Source organism: Nicotiana sylvestris, chromosome 11 (genome assembly GCF_000393655.2).
Source record: "Nicotiana sylvestris chromosome 11, ASM39365v2, whole genome shotgun sequence".
NCBI lineage: Eukaryota > Viridiplantae > Streptophyta > Magnoliopsida > Solanales > Solanaceae > Nicotiana > Nicotiana sylvestris.
The window spans coordinates 66948192-66964682 of record NC_091067.1 but is presented as its reverse complement, the minus strand read 5'-3'; the positions used below and the strand labels follow the sequence as shown (position 1 = coordinate 66964682).

Genomic DNA, 16491 nt, shown 5'->3' with positions numbered 1-16491 from the left:
CTACAATCATAAAACTACAAGGGATGAGAATTCAACACCAATTACTCAAAAGAAAGGTTCAGGATCTGTGGAAGCTAAAAGAAAACTTTCCACTCATAGACTTAGGACATGATTATTATATTAAAAAGTTCAACAATGAAAATAGCATGTTAAAAGTGCTACATCATGGTCCTTGGTTTATCTTTGGCCATTTTCTTTCTGTCCAAAAATGGGTTCCAAACTTTATAGCCTCAAAGGCAAAGATCTCATTAACAGCTATTTGGATCCGTTTACCACAACTACCAACGGAGTTTTATGATAGCCAAATTCTCAAAAAGGTGGGGAACAAAATTGGTAAATTGTTAAAAATTGATACATGCACCTCTTCAACCTTAAGGGGTCGTTATGCTAGGTTGTGTGTTGAAGTCCCACTTGAGATACCGGTCACTCCATTCATTTATATTGGACAGCATAAACAAGAAATACACTACGAAGGTACCAATGTCCTATGTAAAAATTGTGGAAGATTAGGGCATTCAATGTCCTCATGCAACTACATTATCCAAAGAAGCAAACAAATCCCCCCAAAGGAAGACAAGGCCATTGGCCAATCAAAGTCCATAGACACTACTATCCAAGACATGCAAAGGGGATCCCCACTGCCCAAAGAAGATGTCTGGCACACTGTGTCATTCCCTAAGAAAAAGAAGGTTGTGTACAAGCCAATGATGATAAGGTAGTTTTTAATTCAATACCCAATCCAGGTGAGTCCCCTCTCCCTCCTCAAATTATCAACTCTAATATTAAAAGGAATACTCCAACTGATCCTCTACATGCTAATCATGATCAAAAGGTTAAGGCCATTGTCACAAGAAACCCCTTTGGAGCATTGGAAAATCCGTCTACTACCACCAATGATCTCATTGGTAACATAGAAAATAACGACAATGCATGCATGGTTATTGACGTGGCTAGCAAGGGACCAATGAAAGTCTATTTGGCAGACCCTAAGGCTACCCAGTTAAAATACATGCAAGGCCATAATTACCCTTCTACTACTAATGACACCCTAGAACATCCTAATACTATATTTCCGCAAGACTCATCTCCCTCCAAACCCTCTAATGTAACACTAGTTAATCATAATTCTAGTTTACCTTTGTGCATGGGAGATAATTCTCTAGGCAGAATACTAAACCACGTGGATATAGAAGCTTCCTCTCTACCCGAAATGGCCAATGAACAACCCCATGTTCCCCAAACAAAATCTTCACAAAACATCACTAAGAACACTGTCACAAGTAACCTAGGTGATATCAATTCAGATATCACTACTATTGGTCCCTCCATCTCTACTTCTCATACTAAAACCCTAGACTCCTATTCTCACAACAACCTTATAAACTCTACTCCTCCCCTTAATAATGCCAAGAATTCCAATTACTCAGAGATGACGTTACCGTCTAGTGAAAATCCTAAGGCACCAACGAGCCCTAAACATGTCCAACCCACCACTACCCTAAAATCGAATAGCAAACAATCAAACCTACTTCATACAACCACCATTGCCACAGGATCATCAACCTCTATCGTGGGTGGAGAAAGCCTTAACGGGCCATGCAATAACATTCAATATGGTGCTCAATGGTCAAGACACGATCATAGTTCTTCAAAACTCCCATTTCCTAGCTCAACTAGTCTTAGAGGGGATGAATATGGCCATGAACAACTACTTCAATCATGTGTGGTTGAACAATATCCTCCACTCACTAGCTCCATCCCTAAATCTCAACCAAGCACAAGCCATGAGGAGTCAATGGAGCCTCCCACCACACTTCAATCCCATTCAGTCCCAACAAGTTCCAGTGGATCTCCTATTCTTTCCCCCAGGAGAGATCAACAACATGAATCCCATTTTTATTCCATGGACAACCCCATTCGATCCGGTGATTCCACAAAACAACCAACAACAACCCCATACAACACCACCACTATATGCACAACCTCCAGCACCACAGCCACCACCCGCTCAACCATAAAACCTTCCAATGAACCCTCAAATTCAACCCCCTCACAATGCACTAGAACAAGAAAATGTGGAGATGGAGGAGGAGGACGAAACAAACCTACTGGGATCCGGGAGTTTTCAAGGCTCAACGAGGTAAAAGTCTACCTCTTCAGAGATCAAAGGGAAAAAAGGTACATGCTAAGCTGTCCAATAGCACTACACAAATTCTCCATAGATGTGCGACCCCCTCAAGATCCAACAATGGGAAACCATGCCATGATTTTGGTTCCTTCATTAAGGAGGAACCCAATTCCTCCAACCCATAGGGAAAATGGTTCACCACCTAATCTTCCAAATATGTATAGGCCTATTAATGTAATAATATGGAACATCCGAGGTGGTAATAAAAATTTTAGGGTGAACTAAAAAGAAATGCTTGATACTCATAAGTCATGCATGGTCACTCTTCTGGAAATTAGAATGGAAAGCCACTTATCTCTTCTAAGTGATTTTGATTTTTCCCAAATGATCGAGGTGTCTAGTAAGGGTCAATCAGGAGGTATAGTTCTTCTTTGGGATGCAAACGTGGTCAGGGTTCATGACTTTGTTAGAAACAATCAAGAAATTCATGTTGTGATAGAGGTACTTCCTTTAAAAATTACTTGGTTATTTTCATCTGTTTATGCTAGTACTAAGTTTTTTAAATGTTTAGAAATGTGGAATAACATTAAAAAAAATAAGCAAGATTGTTAATGTCCCTTAGCTTCTTGGGGGTGATTTCAATGATGTTATCAACTACAATGACAAACTTGGAGGCAACCCCATTAACAGTAGACGTAGCAAACAAATTTGGAAAAGTATTAACTTTTGTAAGCTTTTAGATTTAGGCTATAAGGGTTGCAAATATACTTGGTCGAATCATAGGAAGAAATCCAAGGGTTTAATTATGGAACGTCTTGATAGAATTTTTGTGAATAATGAGTGGATTGACCTATTCCCTAAGGCAGTAGTGATCCATCTCCCTAAAACTCATTCGGATCATAATCTACTCCTATTAAATTTTCAACCTAGACATGCTAATAGTATGGATAAACCTTTTCGTCTAGAAACTATTCGGTGTAGGCACCCTGATTTTATTAATCTAGTTAAAAAAAATTGGCTTAATAAGGACCTTGTGGAGGCTCAGAAAAATTTTACCAAAGATATTTTAATTTGAAAAAACTCTACCTTTGGTGACATTTTCAAGAAAAAGAGAAACTTACTTGCTAGACTTAATGGTATTCAATCATCTCCCCATTACTACAGTAGTGACTTCCTTCAAAATCTAAAATCAACCCTTCAATTAGAATATAACAATATCTTACATATGGAACATGATTTTTGGAAGTTGAGAGCTAGGAGTAATTGGATAAATGATGGTGATGCCAACACTAAGTTTTTCCATATTATGGCTTCTAATCGTAAACGTCGTAATGCCATTATGTATTTCACTAATGAAAAAGGAGATTGGATAACTGATCCAAACAAAATCCTGGATCACTCATTTACTTTCTTCAAAGATGCATTTCAAAGTGCTCACATTGTCTCCCATATAAAAATTAGTACCTATGATCCCTCTGCCTTGAATAAAATTGATTTGCAATGTCTTGATACCCCACTCTCTATTAGTGAAATAACAAAAGTCATTTTTTCCTTCAAACCATTCAAAGCCCCAGGCCCGGATGGCATACACCCTGTTTTTTACCAGAAAAGGTATGTAATAAAAGACTCCTTTGTTTCTTACTGTAAACAAGTTTTTTCCACTCAATCCCTCCCAAGTGGAATAAACAACATTTATCTATGCCTCATTCCAAAATTCCCTAATGCAAACAATCTAAGAAATTTCAGACCCATTGGTCTTTGTAATACGGCTTATAAGGTAATTACTAAAATAATTGCCAATAGGCTAAAATCTTTCCTCCCTCTTCTCATAAGTCCCATGCAATCTATTTTCATGAAAAACAGAAGAACCAGTGATAATGCTATAATCATACAAGAAATTATGGGTTTTCTTAAACATTCCAAAAACTCTAATTTAAACATGCTCATTAAGTTAGACCTTGAGAAAGCTTTTGATAGATTGGAGTGGTCCTTTATTTATAAAACCCTCCACTACTTCAATTTCCCTCCTATGATTACTAAGCTAATCATGCATTGTATTACTACCAGTTCAATTGGGGTCCTAGTAAATGGTACAAAAATCAAATTCTTCCAACCTAGTAGGGGTATTCGTCAAGGTGATCCCCTCTCTCCCTACATTTTCATCTTGTGTATTGAACTCCTTTCTAGGCTCATCAACCATTAAGTTAATCTTAGGAATTGGGATCCCATACAAATAGGTCACAAGAGCTCCTCTTTCTCCCATTTACTCTTTGCAGATGACATTACTCTTATGGGAAAAGTTAATAAAAAAACTAGTCAGTGTATTAAGGGATGCCTAGACTATTTCTCCAAAGAGTCTGGACTAACAATAAACAATTCTAAATCAAGAATTGTTATCCCTCCCCATTGCCCTATGGAGACTTCAACCTATCTTCATTCTCTTTTTGGGATAAAATATTCCACTGAGTTTGGAAATCATCTGGGATTCCCTATCCTCAATAAAAATTCCAAGGCCAAAGACTTTCAATTCATTTTGAATAGATTACATAATAGGCTCTCCCATTGGAAATGTTCAATCCTTAACATGGCTGGACGTACCACTCTAGTTACTAGTACCCTAGGAGCAATTCCCTCCCATATAATGCAATATACTCTCCTTCCATCCAAAACTCTCAAGTCCATTGACAAAATTCAAAGAAATTTTATTTTGGGTACTACTAGTACTTCAAAAAAACTCCACCTCATTAATTGGGACATGATCACTAAGGTTAAAGGAGAGGGTGGCTTAGGTATCCGCAAGGCAAAGTAAAAAAAAATTGGTCTCCCTTGCAAGCCTAGTGTGAGACTATTAAAAACCCCATCTTTGCCTTGGTGTCACCTTATTACTTCCAAGTATGCCTACTCAAAAAAATTTACAAATCTTTCTTTCATTTGGAAATCCATACTTCAAGGATGGAAACTTTGCAATAGTGGAATCCTATGACATCCCTCAAAATATTCGTGCTTGAACGTTTGGCATAATAATTGGATTTATAATACACCAACCCTAAGGAGCACTATTGAGGCCCCCCTCAATATTTCTGATCTTAACCTCTCCTTAGGCAACCTTTATAAGGGAAAAGTTTGGGACATTAGTAAAATTAGCTTCGAGCTACCTCCTGATATTATCAATAGTATTTACCTTACGCCCACTCCCTCAAAATTTCCATGGTTGATGATCTCAGTTGGAAACTATACTCCATGGGTGCTTTCTTCACAAAATCTTGCTAGCAACTTCTTAATGAAGCCTCCACTTCTTCCAATAGTTATAAATGGATTTGGGATCTCCTTTGCCCTAACAAGATTAAAATATTTCTTTGGAAATGTAGCCACAACTGTGTCCCTTGTAGAGTTTATCTTAGTAAAATTACCATAAACATAGATGCAACTTGCACTACGTGTAGAATGGGCATTGAAGATATTCATCATATTTTTCTACACTGCACATCTTCCCTTAGATTCTGGAAGGCCATAGGCATTAGTTTTCAAATCAATACGGGTGACATAAATTGGCTCTCAAAGCTTAGAGACGCCTTTATTAGTCAAAACTCCCATTTGATAAATTGGAAAACTCTTTTTCCTTTTTGCATCTGGGAAATTTGGAAGAACAGAAATAATATAATATAAACAACCTTCATGGTCACCTCTCTATAAAAACTCCCATACACTTTGCATGGGAATATCATTTCTTCACGAAAAGATACCCCTTTAAAAACAAGATAATAGTCGTTGAAACCAGATGGCATAAACCTCCAATAAACACTATCAAACTGAACTGTGATGGTGCATTCTCTTCTACTAACAATGTTGCAGGTCTTGGTGGATCTTTTCGTAATAGCAATGGTGACTGGATCTTGGGTTACCAAAAAAGAACTCATGCAGCCTCCCCAATCCATGCAGAACTCATGGCCCTCCTGGAAGGACTAAAAATTGCACTAGACTTTAGAGACACAAACATGGAAATTGAAACGAATAGCGCAGATGTTATCAAACTACTACACGAAGAAGGCACTAACTTTCAAAATGCTATTCTTGAATGCAGGTGGTTAATGCACCGGCTGAAGCTCTCAGTACTGAGGCACAACTTTAGGGAAGGAAATGAAGTAGCTCATAGACTGGCTAAGGAAGCTTTGAAGAAGCCTCCCAGTGACAAATGTTTTCACTTGCTCATCCACCTCCTTTTGTGCAAGAAGAAATACAAAAGGATAAGCAAGACTCTTGTAATAGTTTAAGAACTATCTCTACTAATGTTTGTAATTTCCTAGCAACTTTGGGCAATAGTAATGCCCTCAAATCTATGTCTAACTCGTGTAACTCTTTTGTTAAGTAATATAATTACCGTGCTTTTATTTCAAAAAAAAAAGAACTGGCTAATTTTAAATTTACATTTTCTTTAAATATCCTTCCTAGATTATGGATTATCTTTCGAGTAGCTTGTGCTCCTTCCGTGTCCAAACAGTTACATAGTTAAACAACTTCATTTGACAATGATTTTAAAAGTATCTTTAATCAATTATTTTATGAGATATATAATACTTTATGTTATATTTAATATACAATTCTGTTTCCACTTTCTTTTCACTTCATTTATATATCATAAACCCATCCGTGTTTGTAAGGAGAACTACGCTACTGTGCAATAACTTGACATTAACTCAGTAAAAATTTGTTCGAAACTCAACTATTATAATGCAATTTGATGTTAATTCGATAATTAGTTCTTTGGAGATATCGTAAAAATTGAACAAGGGGGAGATTAGCATGGTCCCATGCATGGATAACGTAGACAAATTCAGATATAGTCCAAATTCATAAAAGGATGTTAACTCAATAAAAAGTAATTGAAATTAACATTTTGGAGACACAAATTAAGCTCGGACGGAGCTGGAGTCAATAAGTAAACTAACACTAAAGGCGTAGAAATAATTAAATCACTTCAAGGCTTGACTTGTAATTGGCTTCCTACACCTCCCTCTATATAAGCAAACAGCTCTTATGTTAAAGTAATCACCCCTCCGATCCTCCAGCTATTGCTAAAAAATATGGCTAATAACCCTATCACCTTGTGTCATTGGTTATTTCCCATCTTAATTCTCTTACTTCCATCAACAATGGCCGATCAGTCAGACACTTATATCGTCCATATGGACGCATCAGCCATGCCAAAAGCCTTTTCTAGCCCCCATACTTGGTACTTCACTACTCTTGCTTCTGTATTAGACAGTACCAGTAGCAGAAACGCTATGTCTTCCTCAAAACTCGTCTATACTTACAACAATGCCATGCATGGGTTTAGTGCTACTCTTTCCCCTTCCGAGGACGATTCGATAAAAAATCTTCCGGGCTATGTTTCTTCTATGAAGGACATGGCTGTTAAAATTCGGACTAGCCGCACATCCCACTTTCTTGGACTCAACTCGATGTCTGGTGCATGGCCAAAGTCTCACTATGGCAAAGATGTTATTATTGGTGTAGCTGATACAGGGGTTTGGCCAGAAGGTAAAAGCTACGATGATGACGGCATGAATGATATTCCATCAAGGTGGAAAGGATTGTGTGAAGGTGGCACTCACTTTAATACTTCTTTGTGCAACAAGAAACTCATTGGAGTGCGTTACTTCAACAAAGGCCTACTTGCTAGCGGGAAAAGTCTTACTATGACAGTGAATTCTCTGCCCGTGATACAGATGGACATGGAACTCACACTTCCTCTACTGCTGCGGGAAGTCCTGTAGAGGGTGCCTCTTACTTTGGCTATGCCCCTGGCACTGCTATAGGCATAGCACCAAAGGCTCATGTGGCCATCTACAAGGCACTCTGGGATGGAGATGGTTCCTTTTCGATATTCTAGCCGCAATGGATCAGGCAATTGCGGATGGTGTGGATGTCCTGTCCATTTCATTAGGCTCGGTTCTTCCAGTTCCACTATATGAAGATCCTATTTCTGTTGCTTCATTTGCTGCGATGGAGAAAGGCATATTTGTCTCCACTGCTGCAGGAAATGAAGGGCCTTTCTATCAATCTTTGCGCAATGAGGCACCTTGGTTTCTAACTGTTGCTGCTAGCACAGTTGACCGTGATGTTATCAGGAAATTAACTCTTGGTAATGGAGTTTCAGTCATTGGTTTATCTCTCTACCCTGGGAATTCTTCAAGGGAAATTTCTGTTATCCTTGTCAAGACTTGCTTAGATACGAAAGAATTGCAAAATGTTACAGACAAATTTTTGGCCTGCAATGACAGAGTGGCAGCAACTGTGTACCAAGTTGCAAATGTGAGATATTCGAAAGCTGCTGGTGGTATCTTCATAACAAATGACATTCAATACCTCAAAACAGATTTCCCAGCTATTTTTTTGAATTTCCAAGATGGTAATCAAGTTTTGAAGTACATTAACAGCAGCTCTGCACCAAAAGCGAGGATTGGACTTCAAGGCACACTAATTGGTGTCGGAACAGCGCCAGTGGTCGCGCCTTTTAGTTCGAGGGGGCCATCAAAAAGGTGCCCCTTCATCCTCAAACCTGACTTGATCGCTCCTGGTTACTTAACACTAGCGTCATGGTCTCCAATATCATCGGTAAGTCCAGGGACTGAACTTTACAATATCTTCAACCTTGCTTCTGGTACGTCAATGGCATGCCCACATGCTGCTGGTGTAGCTGCGCTTCTGAAAGGGGTACACCGTGAATGGAGCCCTGCTGCGGTCCGATCAGCCATGATGACCACAGCAGATGTGCTGGATAACACAAAAACCCCAATTCAAGACGTTGGCCAACAGAATGCTGCTGCCACTCCTCTTGCTATGGGTGCTGGCCATATCAATCCTAATAAGGCACTAGATCCTGGTCTCATCTATGATACGACACCAGAAGATTACGTTAATCTTCTTTGTGCTCTTAATTTCACATCCAAACAGATAAAAACCATCACTAGGTCCTCCTCTTATACTTGCTCCAACCCATCATTGGACCTAAACTATCCATCTTTCATTGCTTATTTCAATTGGAGTAGCAACGAGTTGGATCCTACAAGGATACAAGAATTCAAGAGGACAGTGACTAATATAGGAGATGGTGTGTCAGAATATACAGCCAAGCTTACTGCAATGCCTGGACTTATAGTTAGTGTTGTTCCTGAAAAATTGTGTAACAGCCCAACCTGATATTGTCCGCTCTGGGCCTAGGCCCTAGTGATATTGTCCTCTCTGGGCCTAGGCCCTCACGGGTTTAAAACGCGTCAGTGCCTAGGCCCAGAGCGGACAATATCACTAGCAGGTTGGGCTGTTACAGATGGTATCAGAGCCACTCTTGTGTCAGCCTTGCCGATGGTGGGTCAGAGTTCAACTGAGTTTAGGCAAATCCCGGTTAGGCGGGGCAAACCTCGATGCAGCGAGGGCACTGAGTCCATAAGAGGGGGTGTATGTAACACCCCAGACTATAGACAGAGTCCCACATCAGCAAACCACAAGAGGGATGCTGGGTATATAAGTTAACAAGCCTTAGACCCTAGTGACGCGTTTTAAACCCGTGAGGGCCTAGGCCCAGAGCGGACAATATCACTAGCAGGTTGGGCTCAGATGGTGCGTTAGTGCTGGTATGATCGCATCCCTCTTGCGTTTTGCCGATGTGGGACTCTGTCTAAAGTCTGGGGTGTTACAAATTGGTTTTCAAAGAGAAGTATGAGAAGCAAAGCTACAGGCTGAGGGTAGAATGTCCAAAACTAATGAATGATTTTCTGGTTCATGGTTCTTTAAGCTGGGTGGAAAAGGGAGAGAAACATGTGGTTAGGAGCCCCATTGTCGCCACAAATCTTAAGTTTGATCCTTTGTCAGGATAGCATTGATTACTGCATATTCACTAAGCATGTCTTTTGAGAACGTGATATGTACTTCTCATCTGTGTGTGAAGTATAATTCTATGGTTCACGATATTGTTGCCCTGTCTGTCCGAAAATGAATTTTCAGATTAATGGATTTAAAGTTTATCTGTGACGATTACTTGCGTTTATTATTCAATCTAACTAGTAGTTGATAGATTTTGAACTTAGAGCATAGAAAAAGATATTTCTAGTGGATGTGAGGGGAATATTTATCCAAGACAAGGCACCTATGCCCCTTGAGTATCTCTTTTTAATATGGAAATTATCATTCAATCATGTTGAGTGTAATAAAACATAAGCATTTCTTTTCAGGTTGTATCACCAGAAAAATTACATCTCTCTGAAATTATTTCAATTGAAGAGAAAACTACTGTGAATGAGTAGCCCCTAATTAGGAGAAAAAAAAAAACTACTAATCTGCTGGTGTTGATCTGGATCAATGAAGCAGCAAAATAGACTTTGACCCCTCCAATTAAAGGGCCGAATTAAACACACTGTCATCCCCTTTAATTAAATTTAACGACTCTAAGATCACCATTAGGATTTTAGCAATGATTGATATCTACTGTTTGGGTTGAGGGCAGCGGAGAGGAAAGCAGAGTGTTAAAGAAAACTATATTGATCTCTTAATTCACCTTAGACCTACAAATTCTAGAAGTTAACTCAAGACTTCAGTTCTCTTTTCCTCTCTTCTATATATGTAAAAGACTTGAGTTCGTCAACTGCATGATGCAACAGTATCCCTATTGGGATATACTATTAACCATGCGGTTTTGACATAGTATTATATTTTATTCTTTATAGAATAATTGCTTATTTAATTTATTCAATTCAATAAAGTACTATTTTAAATAGATCATTTGTTACATGTGTGTCCTTTTAGTTATGTAGTAGACAATTTAGTGTATGGAGTCTTAGCCCATGCACAAAAGATTAAATTGTTGGTTCTCATAATTAATAAATTATGTTCACAATCAAAGATATTGTTGGACAAAATATCTTGATGATTGTAGCACAAGATTGTTGTATAATGTCTTGATTATGGGAGTAATTTTACTCCAACTTCTTGTGCTAGTATACTCAGTGTATATTGAACGAACCAAGTAGAGAAAAGATGTTTTTGTACTGAATATATAAAGTATTTTTTCTAATTCATTAAATGAGCTTATACTCCTAATCTTGATATAATTATTGTGATCAATGTAATTTGTTTATTGTTTTGATTTATCAAAAGGTACGACTCTATTTAGAGTTAGTATATGCTTAATAGATTGGACAATAACGAATAATATTTGTGAATAATAATTAGTTGATAGAATCCATGACTCGGTTTTGGGTTTGATGATACCCCTTTATGTAAGCTTATAAGTTTTCATGTGAAAACCCGGCCGGTGGATTTTGTATCCGTCACATGAAATAGTTTAAGCGGAATTATAAAGGATTTAATTAGTTAATTGAATTAAATTTTCAGTAATTTAATTTAATTAACTGGTATTTGAAATCTTAACATGGGGAGTTAAAATAAGTGTTAATGAATTTTTGAAATTCATATTGAGGAGTTCAATTGCAGTTTTTTAGTGGAATAAATTGCAATTAATTATAGTAAGAATTAATTCATGCTAATTTCGAATTAATACTATAATTAGTAGCCTCTTATTATTTCTGTGGTCCCTGCTATACCTAGTAAAAACCTGGACAGACTTGGGTAAAAAGTAGCTTGGGAGAAAAGTTATCCTTTTGAGTTAGAGTAGGATTCTACTTGTAGAATCTTACACGTTTTTTGAGCCCTATTGTGGCTTAATTTCGGGTCTATTAAAGGAAGACTAGTTTCACCTAATTACTTACCAGTTAGTTGTATTGTTCTTGCCCACCCAATAGCAAAATCGTCCAAGGTTTTACTAGGCAAATAACAGAAGACTGCAGCCCTGGATTCTTGCTGTTTGGAAGGTTTGTGCAACTACTTCAAGAGGTCAGTGCTTCTAATCTCGTTATTATTATGTTATCTAGTTTACATGTATCTGATGCTTGGATATGCTTGCTTCCGCTGCGCATGTTCTAACAATCCCATCACAAGCTAAGATTTTAAAGTATGATATCTCATAAATTCATCATTCACAACTGGAAGTAAGTTTAGTTACTTTTTTTCAGTTTTTCCTTCCTCAATGTAATGGAAAAGAATTGACAGACTACTAGACAGGCTATGTGTGTATCTTGTATGCTAGTTAATTTGCTTTTATCTAATCCCTGAGTGGGATTGCCCCAAGATTTTGAGTATACATGTGGAACATAATTATTTAAAAGGAATAAGTTTTCTTGAATTACGTAATAATGTTCCATAGACATAGACATTTAAAGAGTTAAGCCGGTCAAGCTCAGCTCGGCAAGATGTACTGCAAGACCAAAATATTGCTGGTAATATCCCAGCACCTGCTGCAGTTAAGAATGACCGCCTATTTGGATGTCATATTCCACAGGTATGTTTTCTCTGAGCACAACTTGGAAGTACTAAGCGATAGAAGATCTGCTTTGCCTGTACATAAAATGTATATGGACGTGAGGATTTACACTTAACCGGAAAATTTTTGGAAGTTATAATCCCCAATTATGAAAGAAGTTCTTAACTTCACATCCAAACAGGCAAAAGCCATCTCTAGGTCCTCCTCTTAATCTTGCTCCAACCCATCGTTAGACCTAAACCATCCATCTTTCATTGGCTATTTCCACTACTAGAAATCCGAAAAAAAACTACCACAAAAAACGACCAAAGTTGGTCGCTTATGGCCCAAAAAGCGACCAAAAAGTGACCAAACACGCCTGGTAGCTATATTGATGGTCTCTTTTATTTAGCGACCAACTTTGGTCTCTAAGCTAAAAGGGCCAAATATTCTGATTTTGACTTTAGTGACCAACTTTGGTCGCTATATTAATTTAATAATATAAATTTGGCGACCAAAGTTGGTCTCTACATATGAAATACGTTGTTTTTAATTTATCATTAATCATTAGAAAGCGACCAACTTTGGTCTCTAATCCAAATATTATATTTTAAAATCTGGACAATAGAGACCAAAGTTGGTCGCTAAATTCAAGAATTTAATTTTTTTTAAAGATAAGCGACCAACATTGGTCGCTATATTTCCAGAAATTGTATTTTTTTAATAGAAATTTGGGCAGGTAGCTACCAAGGTTGGTCGCTATTGCCCAGAAAATTATTTTTTTTATAGTGAAAAGCGACCAAATAGAGACCAAAGTTGGTCGCTTTTCTTGGTATATTTTTGGCAGAAACTGCCTGTTTTGGCAGCTACACCACCTGCCAGCTTACCAAACATCCTAAACAGGCATTTTATGCCAGCAACAACAACAACAACAATTAAAAGCAACAATCAATAGAACTAACACATTAAGCTAACAAAACTAAGTTAACGCTTATTACAAGCTCATTCGAACTAAAAAGAACTAACACAATAGAACTAAGTTTTTTTGTCTAGTTCAAAGTATATAAAGTACTCAAGGGGTGTTCTTTCAGCATCCTCGTCCGAAAGTTGGATTGCCTCGCCCGATTCATTAGGTGGTTGACTGCGTATGAATTCCCACACGTCAGCTGCATGTAAAGCGAACCTATATGAAAAATTATATATATTGAATTAGTATTTCAAAATTTATATAAAAGTAAATCAAAATACTTAATGAAAAGTAAAAAACCTACATGTATATAGTCGAGGCTCGACCCTCCTTTCTGAATCAGTCTCTTTCTTCTTCTTTACAATACGAGTTTCATTGAATAGCTCATCTTGCTTCATTGGCATCATAAAGTTGTCTGGTGGCTTTGGTGATTATCCTCGTGGTACTATTACTCGGGATGAACTTGGATACAGAGAATAACTTGGATACAGTACCTGACAGGGTGTGTCTTTGATCAATTGTTGATCTTTATAGCTACAATGATAATGAGAAGGCAACGACATGTGTTTCAAAATAGTGATGGTGTAGGTAGGATTTTAACATTTCCTAAGTAGATAAAAGAGGTTATAGAGGAATTCTCTACTTCACTTTCCAAGAGGAAAAGAAGTTTGATTGATAGTGACAACGTTGATGAAGACGAAATATTTTTCGTTGGTCGTGGCAGTTCCCATAAAGCGGGGATCATAAGACTCTATGATGACAAAGATTATAGGAAATTTTGTTCTAAACTTTCTTCCAAGTCTGATCCGTACAAGCTTCAACTCATATCCTAAAATTTCAATTTATATCCTACAAGTTCAATTCACAAGAACAAAACCTAAAAACTAAAAGTTATATTCATATCCTACGAGTTTAAACATAAACTAAAAGTTCAAGTCATATCCTAAAGGTTCAATACATATGCTAAAGGTTCAATTTATTTCCTAAAAGTTCAACTCATATCCTAAAAGTTTCAATTCATATCCTAAAAATTCAACTCATATCCTAAAATTTCAATTTATATCCTACAAGTTCAATTCACAAGAACAAAACCTAAAAACTAAAAGTTATATTCATATCCTACGAGTTTAAACATAAACTAAAAGTTCAAGTCATATCCTAAAGGTTCAATACATATGCTAAAGGTTCAATTTATTTCCTAAAAGTTCAACTCATATCCTAAAAGTTTCAATTCATATCCTAAAAATTCAACTCATATCCTAAAATTTCAATTTATATCCTACAAGTTCAATTCACAAGAACAAAACCTAAAAACTAAAAGTTATATTCATATCCTACGAGTTTAAACATAAACTAAAAGTTCAAGTCATATCCTAAAGGTTCAATACATATGCTAAAGGTTCAATTTATTTCCTAAAAGTTCAACTCATATCCTAAAAGTTTCAATTCATATCCTAAAAATTCAACTCATATCCTAAAATTTCAATTTATATCCTACAAGTTCAATTCACAAGAACAAAACCTAAAAACTAAAAGTTATATTCATATCCTACGAGTTTAAACATAAACTAAAAGTTCAAGTCATATCCTAAAGGTTCAATACATATGCTAAAGGTTCAATTTATTTCCTAAAAGTTCAACTCATATCCTAAAAGTTTCAATTCATATCCTAAAAATTCAACTCATATCCTAAAATTTCAATTTATATCCTACAAGTTCAATTCACAAGAACAAAACCTAAAAACTAAAAGTTATATTCATATCCTACGAGTTTAAACATAAACTAAAAGTTCAAGTCATATCCTAAAGGTTCAATACATATGCTAAAGGTTCAATTTATTTCCTAAAAGTTCAACTCATATCCTAAAAGTTTCAATTCATATCCTAAAAATTCAACTCATATCCTAAAATTTCAATTTATATCCTACAAGTTCAATTCACAAGAACAAAACCTAAAAACTAAAAGTTATATTCATATCCTACGAGTTTAAACATAAACTAAAAGTTCAAGTCATATCCTAAAGGTTCAATACATATGCTAAAGGTTCAATTTATTTCCTAAAAGTTCAACTCATATCCTAAAAGTTTCAATTCATATCCTAAAAATTCAACTCATATCCTAAAATTTCAATTTATATCCTACAAGTTCAATTCACAAGAACAAAACCTAAAAACTAAAAGTTATATTCATATCCTACGAGTTTAAACATAAACTAAAAGTTCAAGTCATATCCTAAAGGTTCAATACATATGCTAAAGGTTCAATTTATTTCCTAAAAGTTCAACTCATATCCTAAAAGTTTCAATTCATATCCTAAAAATTCAACTCATATCCTAAAATTTCAATTTATATCCTACAAGTTCAATTCACAAGAACAAAACCTAAAAACTAAAAGTTATATTCATATCCTACGAGTTTAAACATAAACTAAAAGTTCAAGTCATATCCTAAAGGTTCAATACATATGCTAAAGGTTCAATTTATTTCCTAAAAGTTCAACTCATATCCTAAAAGTTTCAATTCATATCCTAAAAATTCAACTCATATCCTAAAATTTCAATTTATATCCTACAAGTTCAATTCACAAGAACAAAACCTAAAAACTAAAAGTTATATTCATATCCTACGAGTTTAAACATAAACTAAAAGTTCAAGTCATATCCTAAAGGTTCAATACATATGCTAAAGGTTCAATTTATTTCCTAAAAGTTCAACTCATATCCTAAAAGTTTCAATTCATATCCTAAAAATTCAACTCATATCCTAAAATTTCAATTTATATCCTACAAGTTCAATTCACAAGAACAAAACCTAAAAACTAAAAGTTATATTCATATCCTACGAGTTTAAACATAAACTAAAAGTTCAAGTCATATCCTAAAGGTTCAATACATATGCTAAAGGTTCAATTTATTTCCTAAAAGTTCAACTCATATCCTAAAAGTTTCAATTCATATCCTAAAAATTCAACTCATATCCTAAAATTTCAATTTATATCCTACAAGTTCAATTCACAAGAACAAAACCTAAAAACTAAAAGTTAT

General features: G+C 36.1%; 1 pseudogene; it reads left to right on the top strand.

The window, feature by feature from the left end:
* The first annotated feature begins 7209 nt into the window (after nt 1–7209).
* LOC104222078 (subtilisin-like protease SBT3) lies at nt 7210–10002 on the top strand (annotated as a pseudogene).
* Nucleotides 10003–16491: the final 6489 nt, after the last annotated feature.